Source organism: Daphnia pulicaria, chromosome 1 (assembly GCF_021234035.1).
Source record: "Daphnia pulicaria isolate SC F1-1A chromosome 1, SC_F0-13Bv2, whole genome shotgun sequence".
NCBI lineage: Eukaryota > Metazoa > Arthropoda > Branchiopoda > Diplostraca > Daphniidae > Daphnia > Daphnia pulicaria.
The window spans coordinates 29669648-29684916 of NC_060913.1; positions in this window are offsets into that span (position 1 = coordinate 29669648).

Here is a 15269-nt window from a genome sequence, read left to right on the forward strand (position 1 = left end):
CTTCGAAACTTGGCCGATAGATGGCAACTTTTAAGAAAAAAGTACCGGTACCACAAAGCGAAAGTTTCTGCCGCTGCACTGCAGTACGGTACTAACAAAATAGTAAACTGCGGTAGAACCCAGCTGCCTTTCTAAAATGTTCCCTTATTTGCAAAAAAGCCAAGGCAAAAAGCTGAAGCTACTAAAATGAAAGCCATTCTTCAACATTTAAAAATTTAACAGAAAGAACTAGTAAAGTAGAAAACAGACGCATTTAGCAGTTGAGAGTTGACAGTACACATTTGAATACTAACAGCATGTCACAAAAAATTCCTCATAGTGCTCAGACAAGATTCTTCTTATCATCTTATTCCGACTTCCACAACTGTATTGACCAGCCGGATTTTTTATTGTCCCTTCATCCTCTTAAAAGTGTAAAAATGTGGTAAGTACAATTTGTTAGTAATTATTTTCTTCTTTTACATTTAATTCTTAAGCTAGTAGTATTATGCGCCCACGCAGCGTAACCTATTATATTGGTGGCAGCAATCTATCCGAACTATTAAATAACTATCCGAACTATTCCGAAATTATTAAACAATTATTCGAAGTAAATGTAACAGCCAACGACCTTTATGTATTTTTATCCCAGAACTCTTGTGTTGTTGTTACCGAATGAATAAGATACGATTCTTACGTCATTTGGATTGACTGTCGAAGTTTTAGCAATCGTACCAGGAACACGGCTTGAATCTTGTCAGTCCATTAGGAATTGATCACGAGTATTTTTTGGCTTTCGGTTAAATTTGAACGAGTCAATAAAAAAATCCTTTCTTATTTATTATGCCAAAAAGAAAGAAAAAAAATTTAAAACAAATCCTCTGATAATTAAGAAACGGGAATAATGAGCAAAACACACATTTCGCATGGCAGTTCTGTCGGTCTTCGACCGACTCTGCCTGTTTATTTTTGTGTGAAATATAGCAGTTTTTATGGTATTAAGCCGACTCTGAAAATTTTTTTCGCATAAATTCATAGCAGTTTTGTTTCTATTCAGCCGACTCTGCCTACAATGTCATAATAATAATGTCCCTCCGATCGTCTCACAGTAAATTTTTATGAGTAGACTTCATGATCTGCTTAATGATTTTAACCAAGCAATCAGTAAAGATTGATGGCGGAAGGAAGGAGTAATTATCGACACTCCTCGGGACAAATTAGGAACACCAAGTTTTTTGAAAAATATGGGCACAATTTTTAGTAAATTCTCACCAAAGTAGTTTAAAAGACCACCAAATTTGTCCCAACCAACTAAAGCGATTGGATTGGACGATTCTCAAACCACTTCGGAAGAGGAGGAGGAAGAAAAAGAAGATGTATTAGACAATCGTTCGATTGAGGAACAAAGAGAAGACTTGTCAAAAACAAAAGGGAAGGCTTTGGATAGAACGCCTATTCAACCGTTACGACTATATCCAAATCTAGAAAGACTAGAGGACGACGAACAATGGTTTAGAGCTAATTCAAGAGTTTTTCTGAGTACGGTGACAAGGAATCCGTTGAAGGAGCTGGGCCAAGCAAACCAGTAAAAAAAAATCACAAACGTCAAGTCAAAGAACAATTTCCGACTAGTGCCAGTACACGTATTAGAGGCGAGCCCCCAGGACCACAAGAGAACGAAAATATTTAAGTCAATAAAGATACACTCATTAGAGAAGAAACCACTGCGCCACTAGATAACGGACTTATTGAAGTAAATGTTACGGGTGAAATAAAGGTTCGATAAATCAAGTGATCGGAGTTTTTTGGGGAAAAACTAGCACTTCGTATTGACACGAAAATTAAACAAAAAAAAAGAGTTTGATAGAAAACAAGCTTGAATTGTTTAGGAAGGCTAGAATCGGGAGAGAGCTAACTCTACGGTGTTGGTTTTGCCACTATTCTGACGTCTGGACCGCTTTGTCCCGGGATAGAAAATTCGGTGCCCTTAGGGCGCTGAGGAGTCACATTTCTATCCGTAACAGTAAATGTACTTGTTAAACAGACATAAACTGTCATAAAAGAGCAGGAAAATTTGTCGGTAAACGATGAATTTGGAAGTACAAGATAGTCAGTCAGTGAATCCGACGGAGAGGAAATATCGTTAAAAATAACGAATCCAATAAGGACATTGAAACAAAAGGAGAAAGTGAAATAATGTTCCACCGATCGTCTATCTAGGACTAAAAGCGAATCTCACGAAGAGGAAGTAACGGCTAAGATAAAGAATCCGGTAAAGAGAGAAGAACAGAAAAGGAAAGTAGAGCCTGCAAATTGAGGCCAGAAACCCCCGATCATTTCAGTGAAACGAACCCTTTGAGAAATATCGAATTTTAGGAAACAACAACACCCCTTCCGAAAATGAAAGAAGAAGAAAAAGGTTTCGTTAAAAGAAGACAGCAACATTCCATCAAAGCCATTTTTACAAGATGTTTCGTTTTCTAAGAAATGATGGGGCCACAAAAGAAGAAGTGGCACATGACGCCATAACTACACCAGGGCCACTAAAAAAACCCTTTGTGACACTATAGTCGAACCAGAAGAATCAATTTGAGCAAATGAATGTCAACTAAAATTGACAAAAGTTACTATAACAGTCAGAAGCTTTTACGTAATGAACAGGAACAGACCATATCGCTGTTGGCCTAAGTACCCCTTTTTTACGGAATGGGGTCAACAGAATTTGACGATAGGATTCAACATTTTCAAAGGGTAATTGACACATTCTTGCACATGCACAATTACGCTTGCTTCAAATGTAGTCAAACCGAACATTTTTCAATTGACTGCCCGGAAACGCAGAATACCCCGAATGGAATATAAATACCAAAATACATTATATATAGTACAAATATATTTAGTAAATAAAATATATATATATATACAGTACCTACCAGAAGTTTGGAAACGAGCGTGAGAAGCTTTTGTAAAAAGCCGATTTTCCCCGCGATACCAAAAATCAGGTTTTTCACGGAGAGTATAGAATTTTTTTAAGTAGCTATAATAGTTGGCTACTTCCTGAATTTTTTTCTGATTTTTATAGCTAGGGGGAAGGAATCTACAAATGGATGTAGAAGTTTGGAAACGCGCTGTAGAAGCGTATTAAAAAGTGGCTACTTTGCCGCTCTCTAAAAAGGGAAAAAATAACCCAATGAAGACACCAAAAAGTGCAAAATAAACAACTTCTTTAGCTCTATGACATTTCTTATTATTTTTTTTTTTTGAGTTTCATTTAATGTAATGAATTTCAAATTGAAAATTAGATTTGTTATTTTTGCCCATTTCCACCCTTCTATCCCATCCCGAGGTGTTGTCGTGATTTCTCCTTTGTTTCATTTTTGGAGGTGGGAAATTTTCGCCTTTTCTCTAGTAGGCGATATTTACCCTTCCTCCGAAAACGGCTTGAGATCAATAAGCAACTTCTTCGGTACTGGCGCGATCATCTGGTGCATCTTTGTGACGAGGCCAAGGTAACGAAATTTATTGCCCTCATTAGCGAATATGGTTCAGACCAGAAGGCACTGTTTCGGGCTGTTGGCGTGGACTACTAGTAAAGGCAGAGAAGAAGCTAATGGAACACAATTTGCTCCTGGAGCTTACGGAGGACTTCATAACCTTCTTCAGCAGGATGCCGGCTGATCTGAGAGCGGATACCGTGATACCGGAGGGAATCACCTGGACGACCTGTTTTCACCAGGTTTTGCTAATGAGGATTTTCTTTTAAATTTTTCTCCCTTTTCTCGTATAGATGTTAATGATATCGTTAAACTTTGTCCAACTAGATCGTGCTCTCTTGACCCTATTCCGACAGCCTTGCTGAAAAGTGTTATCGATATTCTTGCCATACCTATCGCCTCCCTTTAAAATCTGTCTCTACTGTTATGTTCCCATTCAAGCTGAAATTGGGTCTTATAAAACACTTGCTGAAGAAACCGCCTCTCTGTCCCAACCAAAAAGCTAATTTCTGTCCAGTTAAAAATGTATATTTTCCTTCCAATTTTTTAAGCGGCCTGCTTTCCAGAGCCTTGTTCATCTGTGAATAATCTGTTTGGCCCTGTCCAATCCCTGCCAGCATTCAAAAGAAACAGCTCTACTACAAGTCTACAATGACCTTGACTTCAGCGCTGTCTTTGATGCGATTGATCATGGCATCCTTATACGGCGCCTTGAGTCGTGATTCGGGATTAGAGGGAAGGCCCTGGAGTGGATTGAGTCTTACGTCACTGGTCACCACCAAGCAATACTAATAGATGGCTATGCATCTTCCCATGTCCATTTGCGCTATCGTGTTGCCCAAGGTTCTGTACTTGGCCCAATTGTATTCACCCTCTACAGAAGTTCACTAAATGATCTAATCTGTGCATTTGGTATTAACTGCCATTTCTTCTCTGACGACATCCAACTCTACAAAATCTTCCCGTTTTTGCGTCGTCTAGTACTTCACGGTGGTTTCCAGCAAGAAAACCGATGTTTTTTTGCGAGCTGCATTGCAGCCATTCAAGCCTGGACTGTAGAGAACAAGTTGTTTGTGAACGTTTCGAAGACTAATTCACTAACTGTGTGTCTGCGGAGAAGACTGAAGTTCTGGAATCGATGATTGACTTAGGGGAGGAGGTGATCATCTCATTAGCATCAGTTAGTAATCTTGGGTTTATATTCGATGCTAACCTCAAGATGGATAAACATGTGAGTGACCTCTGCCGTCGTGGATTTTTTTTCACATGCGCTGCATCGCTCTCTTCTGCAAGTATTTTGACCATGATGCCACTGCCCGCCTTATCTAGGAATTTGTCCTATCTCCCCTCGACAACGGCAACTCTTTTCTCGTTGGCCTCACTGAAAAGCAACCCAATAGGCTGCAGTCAGTAAAAAATGTAGCTGTTCGACTCATCAATCGATCGTCGGAAACGGAGCATATCAAATCGCAACTGAAGCACTTCCCTGGCTACCAGTCCGCTCCCGCATTGATTTCAAAATCGCTACATTATCTTACCGCTGTGTGCACGGCCTGGCTCCCTCCTATCTGGCTGATCTTGTCAGTCTTCATGAACCGAGAGTCTGAGACCGACATGCTGAAGCTTGTCGTCCTACCTGCAAGAAAGGAGCGATGGGGTGAACGAGCTTTCTCCTGTTGTGCACCTAGAATTTGGAACGCCCTCCCCTCTCTTTTCGTGTTCGGTTTCACAACTTATAACTTTAACCTTTCACATTTATAATTTTCATTTCCTGATTAAGAGTGAATCTCCCAGCTCATATTAAAACGACCCAATTTAAGGAAGCCGATTTACTTTTTTATTCTTCTCTCTCGTAATTTAACAAAATCAGTCCTGTCTCACACATTTTTCTTCCCTGCTTTTCGTCTGCTCTGTTCTCTTGGTAACCAGCGTTGCCTCCTCATTCTTACGGATCTTTTTGATTCGTAACACCTTCAACCACTTCTTCCAGGTCTTCCTCTTCTATCGTTTTCAGTAAACAAAACTTCACCACCAGTTTCCGATATTCCCCCATCCGAACTCGTACGGCCCGTATAGTGTCGTCACCCGCGGTTCCAGATGGAATGACTTCCGTCACCTTTTCGGTGGGCCAGTCTCCTCAAGGGGCATCTTTCTCGATCAGAAGTACCACGTCCCCGACTCGTACGTTTCTGCGCTTTTCGGTCCAGCCTTTTTTTCCTCTCCGTTAGGGCTGGAACATATTCCAGCAGCCATCGCCTCCAGAAGAACTCAGCCAATTCTTGTGCAGCTGGATACCTTCGCCGCGACAGACTCCCGGAATACTCGATAACTTCGGGTGGTACGTAAGGGTGCGCCCTAAGAAGCAAAAAATTATTGGTTGTCATCGGGCTGTTGTCTCGAGGGTCGACACTCAGATGAGTAAGGGGATAGGCGTTCATCATGGCCTCAACTTCGACCAATAGCGTAGTTAAAACCTCTTCGGGTACGGTTTTAGAACGCAATACGAAACGTAGGGCTGTTTTGGCGGAGCGGACAAGCCGCTTCCATACTCCTCCAAAGTGTGGTGCCAGCGGTGGTGAAAATGTCCAGCTAATTCTTTCTTCGGCCATCTTCTTGTTTATCTTTCCAGTTTTTTTCCATCCGGTCGAGAGCCTCTCGCAATTCATTCTCCTCCGCCGCCAAATCATCCCCGGTGGCGCTATGGATCGAGATAAGTTGTCCACGACGTAAAAATACTTGTTGTTCAGCCATCTGGGTCGCTCCTTGTTCCAATTCCTTTTTGCCATCAACGAAATTAGTCCCGTTGTCGCTGTAGATTTTTCTCGGTGTTTCCCGTCTTGCAACAAACCGCCGGAAGGCCATCAAAAACGAGTCGGCGTCCATCTTCGATGATAATTCAATGTGGACGGCGCGCGTGGTCATACACGTAAACAAACATCCATAACATTTTTCAATGTGTCGGCCCACTACGACAAATAGAGGACCAAAATACTCCACGCCGACAGGCGTGAATGGCGGAAGAAATGGCCGTAGACGATCAGCCGGAAGAGCGGCCATCAAAGGCTGGACAGGTCGGCTACTCTCTCTTCGACAGGTTGAACAGCGTTCTACGAAGGCTCGTATCGTTCTTCTTCCTTTAATTACCCCCAATTTCGACAAAACCTCGGAGAGAGAACGCTCGGTCTTTGCGTGGTGAACCCGCTCGTGAGCTTTCTCGATGATCAATTGAGTATAAGGTCCTTGTTGGAAAGGATCACCGGGTGGGCAGCATCGTGACTCAAAGCTGCATTGTTCAGCCGTCCACCGACTCGTAGAATTCCTGCACTATCGATCGATTGTGCCAATTTCAGGAGCGACGACAATCTCGGTAGTGGTTTGCCTCTTTCCAATGCAGCAATCTCTAGTCGGAAATACTCCCTTTGAGCGATGTGAACGCAAGTGATCCATGCAGCCTTGTATACGTTGTCGTCGTAGGTGTTTGGTTATCTCCGCGTCTGTCTGCGACGGCTTACACCAAACTAGCCAGTGACTTATCTTCTGAAAGACATGGTTCTAAATCGACGTCGATGACATTAACCATCGCGTGAATTTTTTCAAGGTCTTCGGTCTGCCGGTGTAATACGGCAGTTTTTTGGCCAGGCTTCCTCGTCAATCCTTAAGAATTCTGGTCCAGATATCCATCGATGAGATGCAGTTAGGCGGTCTCCTTGGATTCCCCTGGTCCCGTAGTCTGCTGGATTTGTCCGTCCGGGTACATGGCGCTATTGGTCGGCCCTTGACCCGTAGAGGATGGCTTCCTTTCTGCTCGCTACGAAGGCGTGGAAAAAGGTAGCTTCGATTCTTAGCCAGTGTAGGTCCGCGGTGGAGTTGGTTCACCACGTAATAGCCGCTATTTCAATCCTTAAAGTCTTCTTGACGCGTTGGGCCAGCCTATAGCCAAGAACGGCGCCCAGCAGCTCGAGACGTGGAATTGACTGCTGCTTGAGTGGAGCAACTTTTGACCTCGTTGTTACGTGGCTCACATGAATTCGCCTTCCACACACTTACCTGAGATAAACCACCGCTGCGTAAGCACGTTCCGAGGCATCTGTGAAGGTGTGCAACTCGAATCTTGTTTTATCCGGTCGGAAGTCAGCTTGTCGAAAACACCGCATCACCCGCAGTTCTTCTAAGTTTTTTAAAGTTTTCGTGAATGCGCGCCATCTTTTTCTGATGCATTCTGATAGTTCATTGTCCCAATCCGCTTCTTTGCCGGGACGCCCGTCTTTTCCTAGTCGCCAAACGTCTTGCAAGATTATTTTTGATACGATGGTCACACAAGCTTTAATCCCCAGTGGATTGAAGATACTCGCGACGACGCTGGCGATTTGTCGTTTATTAGTAGCTTCGTGTTCGACATTTAGTGTGAACGAAAAGGTGTCAGATTCACCCCGCCACAAAAGCCCAAGCGTCCTCTCCATTGGTAGTTCGTCCAGGTCGGCATTCAACTCCGGGCCAGCTCGTTCTTCGGGAGGAAAAGACGACCAAAGCTCCATCGATTAGGTTATGACATGTTTCAATCTGAAGCCTCCTTTCTTTAGTGGCTTCGTCAAACGATGACAAGTCCTGTCTGTGGTTGCGATATCGTCAAACGAGTTGAGATAATTGTCGACGTAGAAATTGGAAACGATCTTTTCTGAAACATCACCGTAGGCGGGATTGTGTTTTCCGGTTTGTCGTTGAACAAACGCACATGACGTAGGGGACGAGGTGGCACTGAATATTTCGACCATCATCTGGTATTCCAACGGCGGTCCACTACTGCCTGGGCGGTGCCACAGAACACGGAATGCGGGTTGATCCACCTCCTTAACACGCACCTGGAGGAACATTTTTTCGATGTCTATTCAGACAGCACAGAATCGTTCGCGGAAGATCTCTAGTAAGTTATGAAGGTCGGTTAACAGTGACGGTCAATTTATCAAGGCATCGTTAAGGCTTATTCTGTTGTGTCGGCTGGCTGCATCAAACACTAGTCTTGGCTTGTCCGGCTTGTTTTTATTAGTTATTAGAAAATGCGGCACGTACCACGTCCTACAAGCGGGACCTTCGAGTTCAGTTTTCGTCAAACGCCTGGAAAATCCATTCTTTATATTTGCCTCGATGGCTTCCGTGTTGCGACGACCGTGTTTCGCATCTAGACGGAATAAGTTTTCTGCTGCGTATAAACTCCTGAGGGCACTGGCACGATTATTTGGAAGGTAGACATCGTCCGCCTTCCATGGTAGGCCAATCTCGTAGCGGTCGCCAAGATAACGAATGGTTGTCTCCAGTATCTTCAAGGCGCGTTTCTCTTGCTCGTTTGAGTGTGCCTAGCACTCAGCTTTTGACGTGAAAGATTCCGGCGTCCAAAGCTCCTGTATGGCCTCGTCGGCTCTGTCCTCTCGAAGCGACAAGGTTTGACAATTCTCCAGTCGTTCGCCCATACATGTAGCTTGTATCTCGCTGATCACAGACCAACCGAACGGTGTTAATATTCCGACGGGATCCTCCTCGCTTAACGTTCGGTTTTCAATTTGAAGAAGCGTCTGTGGTACGTTGGTTCCGATGAAACAGCCTACTTGGTTCGTATCGATCGCGGGGATGTCTAATGCGTTAAGATGATGCCATCTCCTTTTCAGTCTCGACCAGCCAACGTAAAGGTCAGCTCCTTTCAATGTTGGCACCACCAAAACGCACGAGATGTTAAACGATGTTGTCTCCTTCCCACAAGGTGTAATGCGGCATGTAGAGGAACTCACTGGTATTTCGGGTAGTCTGCATTGTACCATGTTGCAGTTCAGTCTTAAAGATTCAGCTACTTCTTGCGTGATTAAGGTTGTTGTGCATCCAGAGTCTATAGTAGAGCCAAAACAGTCAGCATCTTGTCGTTATTCCACACCTTGACCCACGCTTAAAAGGGGAGCGTGATCGTTCTTTCGGCGGTTCCGAGGCCAACCGCATTCTTTTCTCCGTCTAGTCATTTTCTTGCCAATCAATCCTCTCCGTGGAGTAAGGTGTGGTGGCGTTGATTGCATCATTTCATCCCACAGATCGCATCGGTCTTACGACACTCGCGGCTGCTGTGGTTTCGGCCGAGACAGCGGAAACAGTTACCTAAATCGAATACAGAATGTGTTCTTTGTGTTGGTTCCATTGATGAATTTTGGACACAACGCCAAACGGTGTCCAGGGGCCGTTTCACAAACAGTGTTCATATTCGACGCTTCTCCTCTTTCGATCTGTTGATCTTTCTCCTTTTCTCCAACGAAGTTTATCGTGAGCTGAAACGGTAGTGGTGCTCGACGCGGGGTGCCATTCGTTGCCCGCCGTGGTGTAGAGTTGCTCGTTTTGACCTCCCGAACATTTTTAATGCTCATCATCTCCTCCTCCACCCAAGTTTCTAAATCACGCAACGTCGAGGTCCGAGGCAATAGTCAATTTACACGGCGTCCCCATCTTGCAACCACCGAATGTGGAAGTTGTGCCACAATTCCGTTCAATGCGACGCTAGAATTTAGCTCATGACCATAGCCGGAAGCTTCCGGTGTACCTACTGCTCCATGCAGTTTGGCGGAGAAGTGATCAATTTTTTCTCCTTCCTGGATGGAGGGGAGTTCCATTAAACCCTGAATATTGTTAGGATCCATCGACCGCGAACGCCGCGAACATCAATGTTACTGCAGTTAAATTTAAGTTGTATGTCTAAATGAATAAAAATGTATCCGTTTGCCCTTCTTCACATCTGGCAAGGCCAGATGACTGCTTGTTGACTCCGTCCCCATGGGATCGGAGGATTCACACCTTGCTTCGCTCAAACCCTAATTGTTCACACCCTCTTTTTTATGACTTGCCCTCCGTTGAACTTTCTAATCGCTAACCTTGCCCATTGTACACCAACATTTTGACCTTCTATGAACTTTGATAAAAATTTGTGTAGCACGTAGAACATTAATTCCCTCGGCGGTGATTAAAAACATCCGACCTTGCAACTTGAAATAAATAGCTGGTCGTTTTGGCCGATGCGGTCAGTACATTTCTGATACGCGCACTGTGCGGGTGGTTGTGTCGCCTTTATTTCTGTATTTGTATCTGTCCCCGTAGTGAGATAATAAACATTTAGTTCCATCAACACGGCTTGTTGTGTATAGTGTATTTCGTGTCCGTCAACATAGGTTTAGCTTGTAGTGTACTCTTTGTCGTAACATTCCGTCTCACACCACGCCGCCTTGACCATCGAGCCACGCCGCCGTCTCATCCCGTCTTACACTGCGTCGCCGGATCGTCGAGTCACGCTACCGCCATCTCGCCCAGTCACGGCCGCGTCCCGCCAGATCACGACCGACCACTTCACCCTCGTCTAGTACCAGCCGCCGCCGCCTACTAGATCGCCACCTCCCCCTCCTCGACGCCATTACCCCCTCTTTGTAGCATGTATCAACCGTAAGTTCCAATTATTGTATCACCCGTAATAGCTAGCATCGTATGTAGATTTCGTAATCGGCCCTGATACCTGTCGGCTGAGAGTATTGATCACACGGTCAATCCTTTCGGGCAACAGATCGGGAGACGGGAGGAGTCTTACATGTGGTGGCAGCGAACAAGGTTCCCTTTTCCACCCGCATTGTACTGGTCAGATCCATCGACCTATGGGCCGCCGCCGCTACCAAGGCAAAACCCCCAATAGCTTTCAGAAATATGAATCCCCCGCCCTCCTTTTTCAAAAAACTCTCCAAATCGTTCAAGAGTTCCTTTTTGCGCAAACATCCCGAGGGCGCCTCCGGTGCGTCCAACCTTCCCCCCTTGAAATCGCGCAGGAATTTGAGAATCAGCAATTGGGCATAAACACAACCAATAATTCTAACTGGGAGTTATTGGGCGCTAGGCCTAAGACATCCGAGGAAACCTTTTCCCAACCAACCCCTCACGCGCATAGTGGAAAGGATTGTGCCGCTTATTTATACTTAGCGGAACTCGCACAGCAGCTCAATGTTAGAGTTTGATGTTTGACTAACTTGCCCACTGAGAAGGCTTCTGTATTTCAACAGGAAAACTTCATATAACATAATGGATACACATATGATTTTGTATGATAGTTACCAATACTTCTGTTGACTGTATGACAAGAGGTTTCACAAGACAGAGAGAGAGAACTTGACACAGCAAGTTCTGACATTGACTATACAAGAATCATAGGTGAGGGTAACAGAGGGTTGAGCTAAACACGCAGAGGTAGATGGCACTGCATAACACACCAAAGGGAAACGAGTTCCCACATCTTGTGGTTGCCTAACCAACTTCAACACTCTCCCTCAAACATTAGATGTGCGGGACCTCCGTAATTCCCAGTCTAGCTCTGAGATCACAGAACCGTGGATTGGGAAGGGGTTTAGTGAAAATGTCCGCTAGATTATCTTGTGTTGGCACATATGAAACCTCGATCTCACCGGCTTCTTGCTTTTCCCGAACGAAGTAGTGCCGGACTTCGATGTGCTTCGTTCTTTGGTGAAATTGATTGTTCTTCACCAACTTGATGGTGCTGTCGTTGTCGCATAGGATTGGTATTGGCTTGTCTCCATTGTTGCCTATCTCCGTCAATAGGCGCTTCAGCCAGATAGCTTCTTTGACAGTTTCACTTGCCGCGATAAATTCAGCTTCTGTCGTTGATAAGGAGACACAGGGTTGCCTTCGGCTGCTCCACGACACCGGCCCACTGTTTAGAAAAAAGACGAAGCCCGTTGTCGAGCGACGAGTGTCCAGGTCCCCGGCATAATCTGCGTCGGTGAATCCAGTGATGGTTTTGCTGCATCTTCCGTCAAATTTAATTCCAAGCTTAGACGTTCCTTTGAGGTAGAAAATTATGCGCTTTACTGCTGCCCAATGTGATCTGTTGGGATTTTCGGAATGTTGTGCCACCTGATTTACGGCATAGGAGATGTCCGGTCGAGAAGTGACGGCCAGGTAGATAAGGCTGCCTACAGCTTCGCGATATGGGAAGTTTTCTCCGTCGGTGTTTTCTTCGGGTGATGATTTGTTCTTTGACATCAGGCGGGAGTTGGGGTCTGCCGGCAAACTTTTAGGCTGGCACTCCTCCATGTTGAATCTGTGGATGACCTTGTTGATATATTCGGGTTGTGATAGGTACACGCTCATCTTGTTCCAATCTCGGGTGATTTTAAGTCCTACAAAGTAGTCGACCACGCCGAATCTCATCCCAAAATGAGTACTGAGATACTGAAGGATTCTGGTGGTTGATTCTTTGTTGTTACTACAAACAAGCCCGTCGTCTACCCAGATCGCAACGATGGTAAATTCTTCCCCTTGTTGGTAGGAGTAGACGCAGGGATCTGAAGCGCTGGGATTCAGGCCAAAGTCTTGGAGAAATTTATTAAAATGCTGATTCCAGACTCGGGAAGCCTGCTTTAAACCATAGATACATTTATTTAGCTTGCATACTTCTCTCTCCTTTCTGGGAGTGACGAATCCTTCGGGCTGATTCAGATATATCTCCTCGCTGATTTCCCCATACAGGAATGCCGTTTTCACGTCCAGCTGTGTCATATCTAGATTCCGCGCTGCCGACAGGGATAGGATGGTGCGAAGAGAGTCCATCTTCACTACCGGTGAAAAAGTCTCACTATAGTCAATCCCCGGTCGCTGAGTGAATCCTTTCGCTACCATTCTGGCTTTGTATCTAGGTGGGTTTCCGAAGGAGCTTGGTTTTACCGTGAATACCCATCTGGTTTTTATGGTGTTGCGGTCTTGTGGCAGCTTTCTTAGTGTCCAGGTGTCGTTTTTTATCAGAGACTGATATTCTTCTAACATGGCAGCTTTCCAAAGGGGCGCGTCAGGTGATGAGATCGCATCTGCGTAGCTGCTTGGTTCGTATGGGCTGTCGTGCGATGCCATTTGTGAGTGAAGTGCTTTATGCCCTTGCAGACGTCTCGATCGACGTACATTTGGCTCTTCTGGTGGTGTGGCTGGAATTGACATCGTGTCTTCCGACATTGGATTGGCAGAAGGATGGAAATGAACTCTTTTCTGCGTGGCTAATGGTGCAGGTTCTGGAGGTTGGAGTAAATCTTCAGATGGATGGTTCGTTTCCGGAGGAGCCATGTACATACCAGATTGATTGGATTGGGTTGATTCTTTTTCATTGTGGATGGGTGGAATTGATGAGGCAGTCTCCATTTCATTGCAGATGGGAGGATTGTCAAGGTTAAGCTCTCCCTCAATTGGATTGGCCACAGGATGGAAGAAATCAAATTGTCTGTTCTCATCGAAAATGGCATCTCGACTTACTTTTACTTTGCATGCGACTGGATCCCAGAAGCGGTGGGCTTTTTGAGTTGAGCAGTATCCAATGAAGATGCATTTGACGCTCTTCGGATCTATTTTCCTTCTTTCAGCTGCTGGGATGTGTACGAAGGCGGTGGATCCGAAGACACGAAGGTTTGTCAGGTCTGGTTTAGCCTTGTGCCAGATTTGATGAGGTGTTGATTTGCTTGCTTTTGATGGAACTCGATTAAGCGTATAGACTGCACACGCTACTGCCTCTGCCCAGAACTTTATTGGAAGACCTTTGGGGTGGATTAAACTTCTGGCGGCTTCTACGACTGTGCGGTTTGCACGTTCCGCGACTCTATTTTGTTCGGGACAATGAGGTGCGCTTGATTCGTGTCTTATACCTTTCTTTGACAGCCATCCGCGAAAGTTGATGCTGCAGTATTCGCCACCGTTGTCAGTTCGTAGTGCATGGACAAAGTTGCTGGTTTCACTTCGAAGCAATGTGACGTATTCTTTGAATTTGTCTGGGGTTTCAGATTTCTGCCGAAGAAAGTACACTTGTCTCCATCCACTGTAATCATCTGTGAATAAAAGAAATTATCTCGCTCCTGTTAGGGACGGTGTCTGCATTGGCCCACACAAGTCTGAATGAATGAGTTGGCCAATATAGGTTGCTCTTGACCTACCAGTGGTGAAAGATTTCCTTTTCATTTTTCCATATGCACAACCATGGCAAATGTCTTCTGGAATGCTGCACTCTCTAGGAAGGGATAGGCCGTCAGCTAGATCTAAACTCGACATTTCCAGGATCGTTTTGTAGTTTAGATGAGCGAGTCGCTGGTGCCATATTTCAATGGTGGATTTCTTTGGGTCTGCAACGTATGCTGTCTCTTCTTGGTTGTTTTGATGTTCTGTGTGGACTTCGATGTCCATTAGGTATAGCTTGTCCACACGGCTACCGGTCATCTCGATTTTGTTGAGTCGGGAAAAGATTACTTTCTCTCCAGAGAAAATGACTGTCATGCCGTTGCTCGTGGCTGCTGTGATTGATATTAGGCTGGCTCCAAGGTTAGGGACAAAAAGGACGTTCTTGATTGTCACCTTTTTTCGAACACCACTGACAGTTGTGAAAATATCGATACTGCCTTGTCCGTGGGCGAAGAGTTTTGTTCCTCCGATACCTTTTACTGGATAAGATGAGAAGGAGAGAAATGGTTCAAATTTTGAGAATGCTTGTCGTTGATCTGTCATATGGGCCGTCGCCCCTGAATCAGCGATCCAGTGTGACCACATGAGAGCCATGGTACGTGGTGATGAAAGATAGCAGTCGTCTTGTTGGAAGATGGAGGTGAAGGATGATTCGCCTTTGCTTGTTTCAGCTTCGTCTCGTTTCCTCCTTTCGTCTCTCATCCGTACTCTGCATACCTCAAAGGTGTGTGAAAAGCGTGACGGTCCAGTGCAGTAGGTGCATTCTCTGTCGGCCAATTTGTT